We start from the raw sequence: 10,481 nt of genomic DNA on the forward strand, positions 1-10,481 counted from the left end.
ACACACAGCTCTCAGCATCAAGCCACCAGAGCTTTGAACTGGGTCTGTGAGCATCTGTGCTTTATCTCGATTTATTTTGTGCATCTGTTTGTAAGGTATGTCCTAAGGTGTCCAAAAAGCCCCAGAGAGGTTATTTTTTGGGTCTGGGAATGCTTATAAATTTTTCCATATAAATTGGTGGTAATTGTTTCATTGCTTCCTACCATTTTGGCTTAAGGAAGGCTTCCTAGGAACACTCTAAATTTCAGATAGCAGGAGAGACCTGTATCTGGAAATCGAGGCACAGATCTAAGAAGTGACTTGCCTAATGTCACACAGTGGCACAGCAATGACAAAACGTGTATCTCCTGATTCAGTCCAGTAGCCTCTCCATTGTGCCCCACTCACCACTGCCACCAGTTAAGCCCCGTACAACCCAAATGGGACTGAAACCACAAATCATTTTCCTCAAAGGGCTAGTTCCCCCAGCCTATAAGATTGGTTGGCAAATCCCGTCGCTTGTATGCACTAATTCTCTAAGACCTGACGCCTAGATCATCTGTCCTCTTAAATGACTTCTCAGGACCCCACAGGGAGAGTCAGTCATGTTTAACAACATATTATAATTTTCTCTTTGTGACTTAGTCTACCCCTCGTCTTTGAATATTCATAGGCAGAGACCATGTTTCATGCATGCCACAACAACCATATATTAGATTCCTCTGGATACTGTAATATATTACCAAGAACCTAGTGGCTTAAAACAACAGAACTGCATTCCCTCACACGTTGGAGATCTAAAGTCTGAACTCATTTTCACTGGGCCATGGTCAAGGTGTTGGCCAGGCCCTACTCCCTCCAAGGCTCCAGCCGAGAATTCGTTCCCTGCCTCCTCCAGCTTCTTATGGCTGCCAGCATCCCTTGGCTTGGGTTCACATTGGTCCAGACTCTGCCTCTGTGGTCACCTTGTATTCTCCTGTTCATGTTTGAATTCTCTCCACCTCTTGCTTACAGGAGCACGTGTGATTGCATTCAAGACCCCATCTCAACATACTCAATTTAATCACATCTACCAAGTCGTTTGTTTTTCCATATAAAGTGACACTCACAGGCTCCAGGGATTAGGACGTGGAAAATATCTTTGGGGAGGGGGGAGGTCATTATTCAGCCTACTGCAACATCCACTTCATCAAACAGGATCCGACTGATAGCACAAAGAGTCTGTAGTCATATAGTTCTTTGACTCCTTCGCATATTTTTAAACCACAGTCTGCAAGGTCAAGCTTCTCCATTGGTCTAGGGAAACTGTTAGCACTCAAGGTAAGAAGCAGTCAGAGATGCAGATCTCCACTACCTAGGTGATGAATTGATTTCAGAACTCAAACACAGTTAACTGAGTATATCCTGAGAATAAGGGGAATCAGTGAACAAAACCTCCTATAATAGCAAATACTGTCCGGCTATGACAATTGTTTGGAATAAAGAATTCTTATTTTCTACTGATTATAAAAGCATTGCTTGCATATGGTAGGATAAAGGGGAAAAAGAAGAGAAAAATATAAACCAAAAAACGCAAATCATCTGCAATTCTTTCATCTATAATCACTGTTGGCCTCATGTTTATTTCTAGCACTACACTCACACACTCACACACACAAGTGCACTTAAATAAATACATTTAACATTTGGTCTATGTGCTCCAAATATTATAAATTATACTATTTTATATACATCATATTTTCTTAGATGGTTTAAGTCCTATTTCTTGCAACATTTCTGTAGCCTATTTTTATTCACCAGGCATTCTATCATTAGCATTTTCCTATGTCATTAAAAACTCTTTGTAAACATCATTTAATAGCTAGATAATGGTCCATCATGTGGATGTGCCATAATTTACTTTACCATTCCCTTGATGTTATGCGATTGGGCTATTTGCAAATGACTTTTTACGGCACTGACTTAGAATACAATGAAAGGCACCTGTCAAGGTCAATGCAGTAGTGGTGGAAGTTGATGAACCTATTTTCAAAGACTAGGAGATGTATTTTTCCATATATCCTTGCTGAACAGAGTATTGAAGTATTGACGTTTAGACTAAATAGCTCAGTTACGTATGGGCCGGTGCTGTGCATGGGGAGGTTGCCACTTAGTGGTTAAGTTACCTCCAGCAGACAGGGACATGCAGGGATTCTGAGAGTTGGAGGAAGAGCAGAAAGAATGATTGGGATCAAGATCGTTATACTAGGGCACCTGGATGGCTCAGCTGATTGAGCGTCCGACTCTTGATTTCGGCTCAGGTCACGGTCCCAGGGTCGTGGGATTGAGCTCCGCATTGGGCTCTGTGCTAAGCATGGAGCCTGCTTGAGATTCTCTCTCTCTCTCTCTCTCTCTCTCTCTCTCTCTCTCTGTCCTTCTCTCCTGCTCATGCTCTCTCTCTCTCTCAAAAAAAAAAAGTAGATAGATATACCTTAAGAGCCAGAGTAATTCCGCGAGGCAGGTAGATATAGTTTGTGCTTTCTTTTATCCCCATCGATTTTCTAACCCCTGTGCCCTTTCCCAAGTGTTAGACTGACTATCACCTTTCAGAATTCAGTACTTAAGAGCTCCTAGTGAGTCACTTTTGTCACAGTCACTCAGCAGCGGTCATTTGCTTTCAATCTCCTTGGTACTTACTTAGGATCTTTAAATACACAGAACTGTCACAGTGAGTGTTATTGCTAGCAGAACTCAGTAATTATTGGAAAGGAAAATGAAATTTAAGATAAATAAAATTGGAGATAAAGGTGTCTTTACATAGGATAACCTGAAGGACTGGGAAGGAATTCTGCATTTCAGAACATTAACAAACACATTTGCTCATATAAGCCAGGAAAGGTGTTTGGCCTTACAGCGTAAATGATTTCTACCTTCCCCACAACCACTGGCCACCCACTCATTACATTATGTTTAATACCAATTATAATGACATTGATTGTTCATTTCATTGAATTATAAATTCCACCGAGGAGGAGGAAATTGAATCAATTTCCTTTGGTCACGAAGCAGTTTTGCCTAGCCATTTCCAAACGTAGCTAAATTTTTATATTTTCTTTGCGCTTGAACTTTTTCCCCCTAGAATTCATACTTTTTATACACGTGATTTCAGTTCTGTTGTCTATGATGGTCCATTATAGTTTAACAAAGACTGTCTTTTATTTTTGCGTGGTCAAAATTGGAGAGCCACTAAACACTAGGGCCAGCACGACACTTTTTTCTGCCTCGCTGACCCATTCATGTTCTCTGATTGTAGTGCTGGGATTGTAACATATCAGATTTTTAAAAGGGTTTAAATGTTCATTCAGTGCAAATAGCCTGTTAATACTAGGAATGCTTTCTGACTGTACCACAAAATGGTTCACAAACATTCTCTTGGACATTTCCACTGACAGAAAACTCATCAAGTCTTGAAGTGGTCTATTCCATCTTTGGAAACTTATGAACAGTTCGTAAAGGCCTTCTTTTCCTTATTTTGACCAAATTCCTCTCCCCAAGGCTTCTTTTAATTAGTCCCAGTTTTATCAGATGAGGCCACAGAAAAAAGGCTAGTTGTTCTTCCACAGGTCTTAAAACACTGTAGTTGTAATTCTACGACGCTCTGGTACTGATACAGAGTAGTTAATAATGATAACTAATCATTACATAGTGCTTCAAGTATGCCAGCGACTGTTAGATTCTATTCATCCTCATTTTTACAGAGAGGAAATTAACACAGAGAGAGTAAGTAACTTGCCAAAGGTCATGTAGTTAGTGACGGGTGGAGTTGAGATTCAAACTCACGCTCTGTCTAAGACCACTGGACTATATACATATACTGATTATGTTACATTACGTTACATTAGGCTATTTTACATTATGTATGTTATGCTGTAATATCCTATCGTGCATTCTAAATGGATTAAGGAGCTACCTTTAAAGCACCAAATCATTAAAGAACATACGAAAACAGGTATATATAGATTTCTTTTCTTTAATTCATTTTTTTTCTTTTTAAATTTTTAAAAGAGAGAGAAAGCATAAGCAGTCAAGAGGAGCAGAGGGAGAGAGAGAGAATCTTAAGCAGGTTCCACCCGCAGCACGGAGCCCGACGCAGGGCTCGATCCCACAACCCTGGGGTCATGACCTGAGCCAAAATCAGGAGACGGGCACTGAATCGACTGAGCCACCCAGGCACCCCGGTAAATATACATTTCTGATCTCCCTTCACCAGAACAATTCTCAGAATCTAGGCCAGATCCCAAGGGGGTAGATTAGAATATCCGTTTCCGGATAAATGACTTATAAGTTCTGCATGTGGGCACCTGAAGTCCACAGGTCAGCGGTGCAATGCACTTGCTCAGAATTTCCAAATGTACTTTTACTGTCTCACTCTGAAACATGCAAACATCCAAGGGACAACAGACATTTGAGAAAATTCTCCAAAGGAAAGATAGAGACCTTTACACACAAGCATACGGAAAATACTAAGAAACAAATAACTTAAGGAGCAAAACATATTATTAAGAATCTTATTAATAATCATTAACTATCTCAGATAAAGTATATATTAAATCCATAAAATAGGAAAAGAGGATATTGAAAAAGAAACATCCCCCAAACAAGGAAATCGTCTTCGAAAATAAAAATATATATCCACATTTTTAAAAATCTCAGTAGAAACTGGGCAATAGACACCAGCATATCATGCAAAAAGTGGAATTTAAAACAAAAATCAGAAACACAGTAGAAAAAAAAACATAAACAAATTAGAGAATCAATTTAAGATATCCGAATTATAATGCGTTATATAGAGAGAGAATAAGAGAGAGGGAGAGGGAGACGGGGAGGGAGGAAGGGAAGGAAGGGGAAGGAGGGAAAAAGAAAGAACAGAGCAGACATGTATTTAAACCACAAGCACAATCTGTAGAATTGAAGAACAAGAGGTTATAATTTGTAAAGTCCTGTCTTTTCCCCAGCACACTGCGGGCTAAAGGCACCATACTGAGGCGTATCATGACTTTTCAGAACTCTGGGGATAAAGAGAGAAGTCTAAAAGTTTACAGAGAGGTTAGAACAATAGGTTACACACAAAGAATCTGGAATTACGGTGCCCTCGAACTTCTTGACAGCATTACTGGAAGCTAATTTGATAATGAAGCAATGCCTGCAGAATGAGAGAAAATGACATTCAACTTAGAATTCTATATCAAGGAAAAAATATCAATCAACAGTACAAGGAAAATGTATTTTCAGATAAGCAGTGCCAACAAATTAATCTCCTTTGCACTTTTAAAAATAAAGCTATGGAGAATTTGGAAGACCAAAATAAGGAAGGAAACCCACAAACAGAAAAAGAGGGACTTGAGCAAACAAGAGAGCCAACAGAGGAAAATTCCAGCATGATGGCACCTCGTAGGTCGGTCAAGGCAATTGCCTTAAATATAAATCAAGTCGCTTTTCTCCCCTGATTAACACACTGTGATGTCTTCCTATCACACTTACACGATGAAGGCCCTCTCTTTTTTGTTTTTGTTTTTTGTGTTTTATTTTGGCCTGTTTCTCCAACTTTAGCATGATTTACCCTCCTTCTTTCTGCCAATGCTGCAGCCATATTGACAGAAACTAGTCAGAAAAAAGGAACTTTTGCTAGTTCCTTGAATACATCAAATGGCTGCCTTTTGCAATCTATCTCCACTTACCTGAAATGCTTTTCCCTCTTAACCTTCACATAACTGGATCCTTTTTTCATCTAGCTCCAATCCCAAATACCATGGTCTTAGACTTCCTACCTGTGTGTTTATAATTGTATCTCCATCACTCTATCAGCCTTACTTGGCTACATTTTTCTGTACAGTATTTAGTATTTGACATTATTTTATGGATTGATTTATTTTATTTAATACTTTATTGATTTTCCCTCCTTCTAAAATGTAAGCTTCATGAACGCCTGGGCTCTGCCTGTTTTATTCCTTGATATATACCTCTGTTGCCCCATCAGTCCCTGGCACAAGGCAGATGTTCCATTGAATATTTGTGGCATGAATCAAATTTACCAAGAGGTTAATGACGTTGTTTTGGAGCAGAAGGTTATAGATGATTTTTAAAATACCTTTATATACCTGTTAGCATTTTCTAAAATTTCTATAAGCATTTAACGCTTTCATAATTTTAAAAAATAACAATATACTAACGTTCTAGACTAGAAAATATCCAGTGGAAATTGTCCTCAGAAACCGAACCTATGGGGTTGTAGCAGTTTCTGCCCACCTAAATGTCATGGAAATTAAACATCTTTCTAAAATGAAACTTCTACGAGGATTTGTGATGATAATTTAATACCTTCCACTCCCTACTGGATTTTCAGTGAAATGACCTACGGGATATAAAAACAGGGCGGGGGAATTTATATCGGAGTTAGAAACTGCTCTATTCCTTCCCCAGGTTTCCAAATTTCAATGCTTGGCGTCACCCCCTTGCTTAAGCCCTCAAGTCCCTTCCTCTCGCTTCCCATCCTTTTAGCCCAGTGTAAGTATGTAGTTCCTAGCCCAGAATAAGTTTCCTGATTAATCTCCTTTCCTCAAGTATTTTCAGAACAAAAGCCCAGCTGATCCAATTCCAAACCATAAATCAGAAGCATATGAACCATATAGGCACAAATATGTGAAAGCTATTGTGAAAAGTAAATTAAAAACCTCTTCTATTAAGATATAATTGGCATACAGTACTGTGTAGGTTTAAGGCATACAGTGTGCTGGTTGGATACATTTATATATTGTAATATGATTACACCATAGTGTTGGCTCACATCTCTACCTCATCACACAATTTTGCTTTTGCGGTGAAGGCAATGAAGACCTAGTCTCTTAACAGCTTTGAGGTTTACAATACAGTATTATTGAATCGAATCGCCAGGCTATGCATTAGATCTCCAGAACTTATTTACCTACTGGTTATAACTTTGCACCGTAAGCAACATCTCCCGAACTCCCCCACTCCCCAACCCCTGGTAACTATCATTTTACTCTTAGTTTCTCTGAGTTTGTTTTTAGATGGTTTAGATTCCACATATACATGATATCAGCATTTGTCTTTCTCTGTGTGGCTCATCTTTCTTGGCATAATGCCCTTAAGGGCCATCCATGTGGTCGCAGAGGGCAGGATTTCCTTCTTCCTCAGGGCAGGTCCATATTCCACCTCCTTTATTCCTTCATGCGTCGATGGACACTTAGGTTGCTTCTATATCTTGGCTATTGCGAATAGTGCTGCAGTGAACAGATATCACTTTGAGACACTGATGAAATATATGCTCTTACAATCCTTTACACCCGCCTCCATTAAAGCGGCATAGTTGCTTATAAGTCAGTGCCACCACACGATGGGTCCCTTTCTTCCTGATAGGCAAGGACTCTTCTGTATAAGCAGTAGAAAGTACCATGACCATAGACAGCTCGCAACTCTTTTGCTCTTTTCCTATGAGACTGGTCCTCTAATACACAGGAAATTAAGCTTTCTCATCTAAAGAAAAATCAGGAGATTCGTATAATATAATGTAAATCATATTATATATATGTAAATATGTAAGGCATAGATATAGATGTAAACATTCATAAAAATAAAATGTCTGTCCCTTCTGGCCATTGTAGAGAAACGAGGGCAAGCTCTGTTCAGTGACTCTAGTGGGCAGGTGGCCAAGGTAAGACCTGGTCCAGTTGGGGGCCTGGTTTTCTGAAGTCTCTCCTCAGAGGGAGAAGGCTGTACAGCCTTATGAACCTTAAGACCTCTGCGATGAGAGAAATGTCCTATATCCATGCTACACGATATAGCCCTTTGTCACATGCTGCTATTGACCCCTTGAACTGTGTCTACTGTGACCAAGGAGCTGAATTTTTAAATTTTAATTCAATCTAGTGACATGAACACAAAACAAAAGCAAAACTAGGAAAGTAATCTCTCTACTTGAAAAGAGGGAGTAGGCAGGCTCCGTCTCATAATCTCCAAATGATCTGGGTGCTAAAAACAGCAGGCGCTCCCCAAGAGAGGTCATGGTGGCACTGAGGAAAGAACCCCAGACAAGCAGTCAACAGACTCAGGTCCCAGCTCAGTCCCGACAGCGGCAAACCTGCCCGAGTTGGGCAATCCCTTTCCTCTTTGGACCCTGTTTCCTCTCATGCACGGTAGTGGGATTGAACTATTTATTTTTCCATGGTGAATTCAGAACAGATTAAGTGCAATCACCATCATAAAACAGGTGTAGCGATCCATTCTTTGGAGAATGGTGAGAACCGGTGCGGTACAGAAAACAGTCTCAGGGCAGCTAGGGAAAGATCGTGTAGCAGAGACACTCGAGAGACATCATGTGACATCGCAAACAGTGGCCATTTCAGTTAGAGCTGCCACGTTGAAAGCTACTGTGAGTTAATCTTTTTCCTAGGGGTTGGATGTACTTTGATCTGATCTAATCCTCACAATTCTATGAGCTGAATTATTATCATTGTCTCCATCTTGCCAAAAAGACAGCTGAGGCTCAGACAGATCGGGTTACCTGCCTAAGGCCCTACAGTTAGGAAATGGTGAAACTGGGAAAACCTGTCTTTCTACGATAATATGCTATCCTTACTGGCTGCTAGTTTATGAAGCTTATTATATACCAGCTAATAGAGTAGCCTATTTCCATAAACTATCTTGTTTACAAGAGCCTCATCAACAACTCTGTGGAAACTAGTCTGAGCACGCCTCCACTCCAAGCTTTGATTGCCCGTGACCTATAGGAATTACCCTTGCTAAGAATGGTCTTCATTTTACGGAGTAGGGGGAGTTTCCCTGCACTTCCCAAACTTTCTCTCTCTTTTCACTTTAATCTCAGTTCTGATCTGAATTCACCCTTCCATGTGGTGTATATGTGTATATATAATGGAATATTACTCAGCCATCAAAAAGAAAAAAAGAATGAAATCTTGCCATTTGCAATGACGTGGATGGAGCTAGAGAATATTATGCCAAGAGAAACAAGTCAGTCAGAGAAAGACAAATACCATATGATTTCACTTGTATGTGGAATTTAAGAAACAAAACAGATGAACATATGGGAAGGGGTAACAAGAGAGAGGGAAACAAACTATGAGAGATTCTTAACGATAGAGAACAAACTGAGGGTTGATGGGGGGACGTGGGCGGGGGATGGGCTATGTGGGTGAGGGGTATTAAGGAGGGCACTTGTTATGATGAGCACTGGGTGATATATGTAAGTGATGAATCCCTAAATTCTACTCCTGAAACCGATGGTACAGCCGTCACTTAGCTGACACAAAGTGATTATATCTATAATTTAGAGGGCATACCAAGCCCCCTCTGAGGGAGACAGTACCATTTCCACACTACTTTGCTTCTTAATATTCATCTGAAACAGACCACTAGGGTATATCAACCTGATTTTCCTGAAATTACTCTGCGAGGGTGCCCGCTAAATCCTGATTCCAGAGGAGAGACATCAATGCAAAGCTAGAATTCTTAGTAAGGTATGGGAAAGGTCGTGAGGAGACAGTAGAAACTGTCATCCTCCCTTCCTCTGTGTTTTAATTTTAAGTTCTATGCCCAACGTAGGGCTAGAATGCACGACCCCGAGATCGAGAGTTGTGTGCTTCACCAACTAAGCCAGCAAGGCACCTTACTGTCGTCTTTCGTTCTAAAAGTCAACCTACATGAGGAGTCTTAAGCTATGGTGGCAAAGGAACACCAAGACTGAATGCTTTGTACATAAAGCCCATCCACTTGATTTCACTTATGGTGGGGACAGGGAAATTTGAAATAGTACGTTCTCATTCTCTCTCCCACCCCCCATTTCTTCCTTTGTGTCCCCTCCCCCTCAATGTAGAATATGCTATCGAGAGAAAGGCTATATTTCCTCTCCCCACCAACATCACTACCAAGTGTTTCCATGCTAAAAGTGGATTCTGAACCAGTTCTCCCAACCTACGGGTGAGGCACAAACAATAGACCTGCCTGGTCAAAAATTGACATTAAATTTGCCGTGGTCTTTACAACTCTTTTTCAGCTTGTTTCCATAAATATGCTTTACTGAAGAGTTTCAGGTTCACCTTTAAATTCACACCATTGACATCCCATAGTGATTTACATTATTCAGATCCCTACTTACATCCCACAGACATTTTATTGAGCACCCATCATGTGCAAAGGACAGCCTTAGTGGACTTGAGGGATATCAAGAGGAAAAGCCCCACATTCTGGTCTAAAATAATACAGAGTTTATGAAAATGCCAGCATCCATCATTATGATTCTTTCTGAGAGAATGAGCATCTTTTATGCCCAGCCACCACCACTGCAACCACAGCCACCACTATTTCCAATTCTGTGTAGGTTGGGATGGGAAGTGGAGAGGGGACCTCAGATATAACTGCACAGCAGAGGACTACGAAGCAAAAGAACATGCCCGACTACAGAAAAAATGTGAATATCTCCCACCTCC

Source organism: Panthera pardus, unplaced genomic scaffold (genome assembly GCF_024362965.1).
Source record: "Panthera pardus isolate Hobbes unplaced genomic scaffold, ASM2436296v1 HiC_scaffold_27, whole genome shotgun sequence".
NCBI lineage: Eukaryota > Metazoa > Chordata > Mammalia > Carnivora > Felidae > Panthera > Panthera pardus.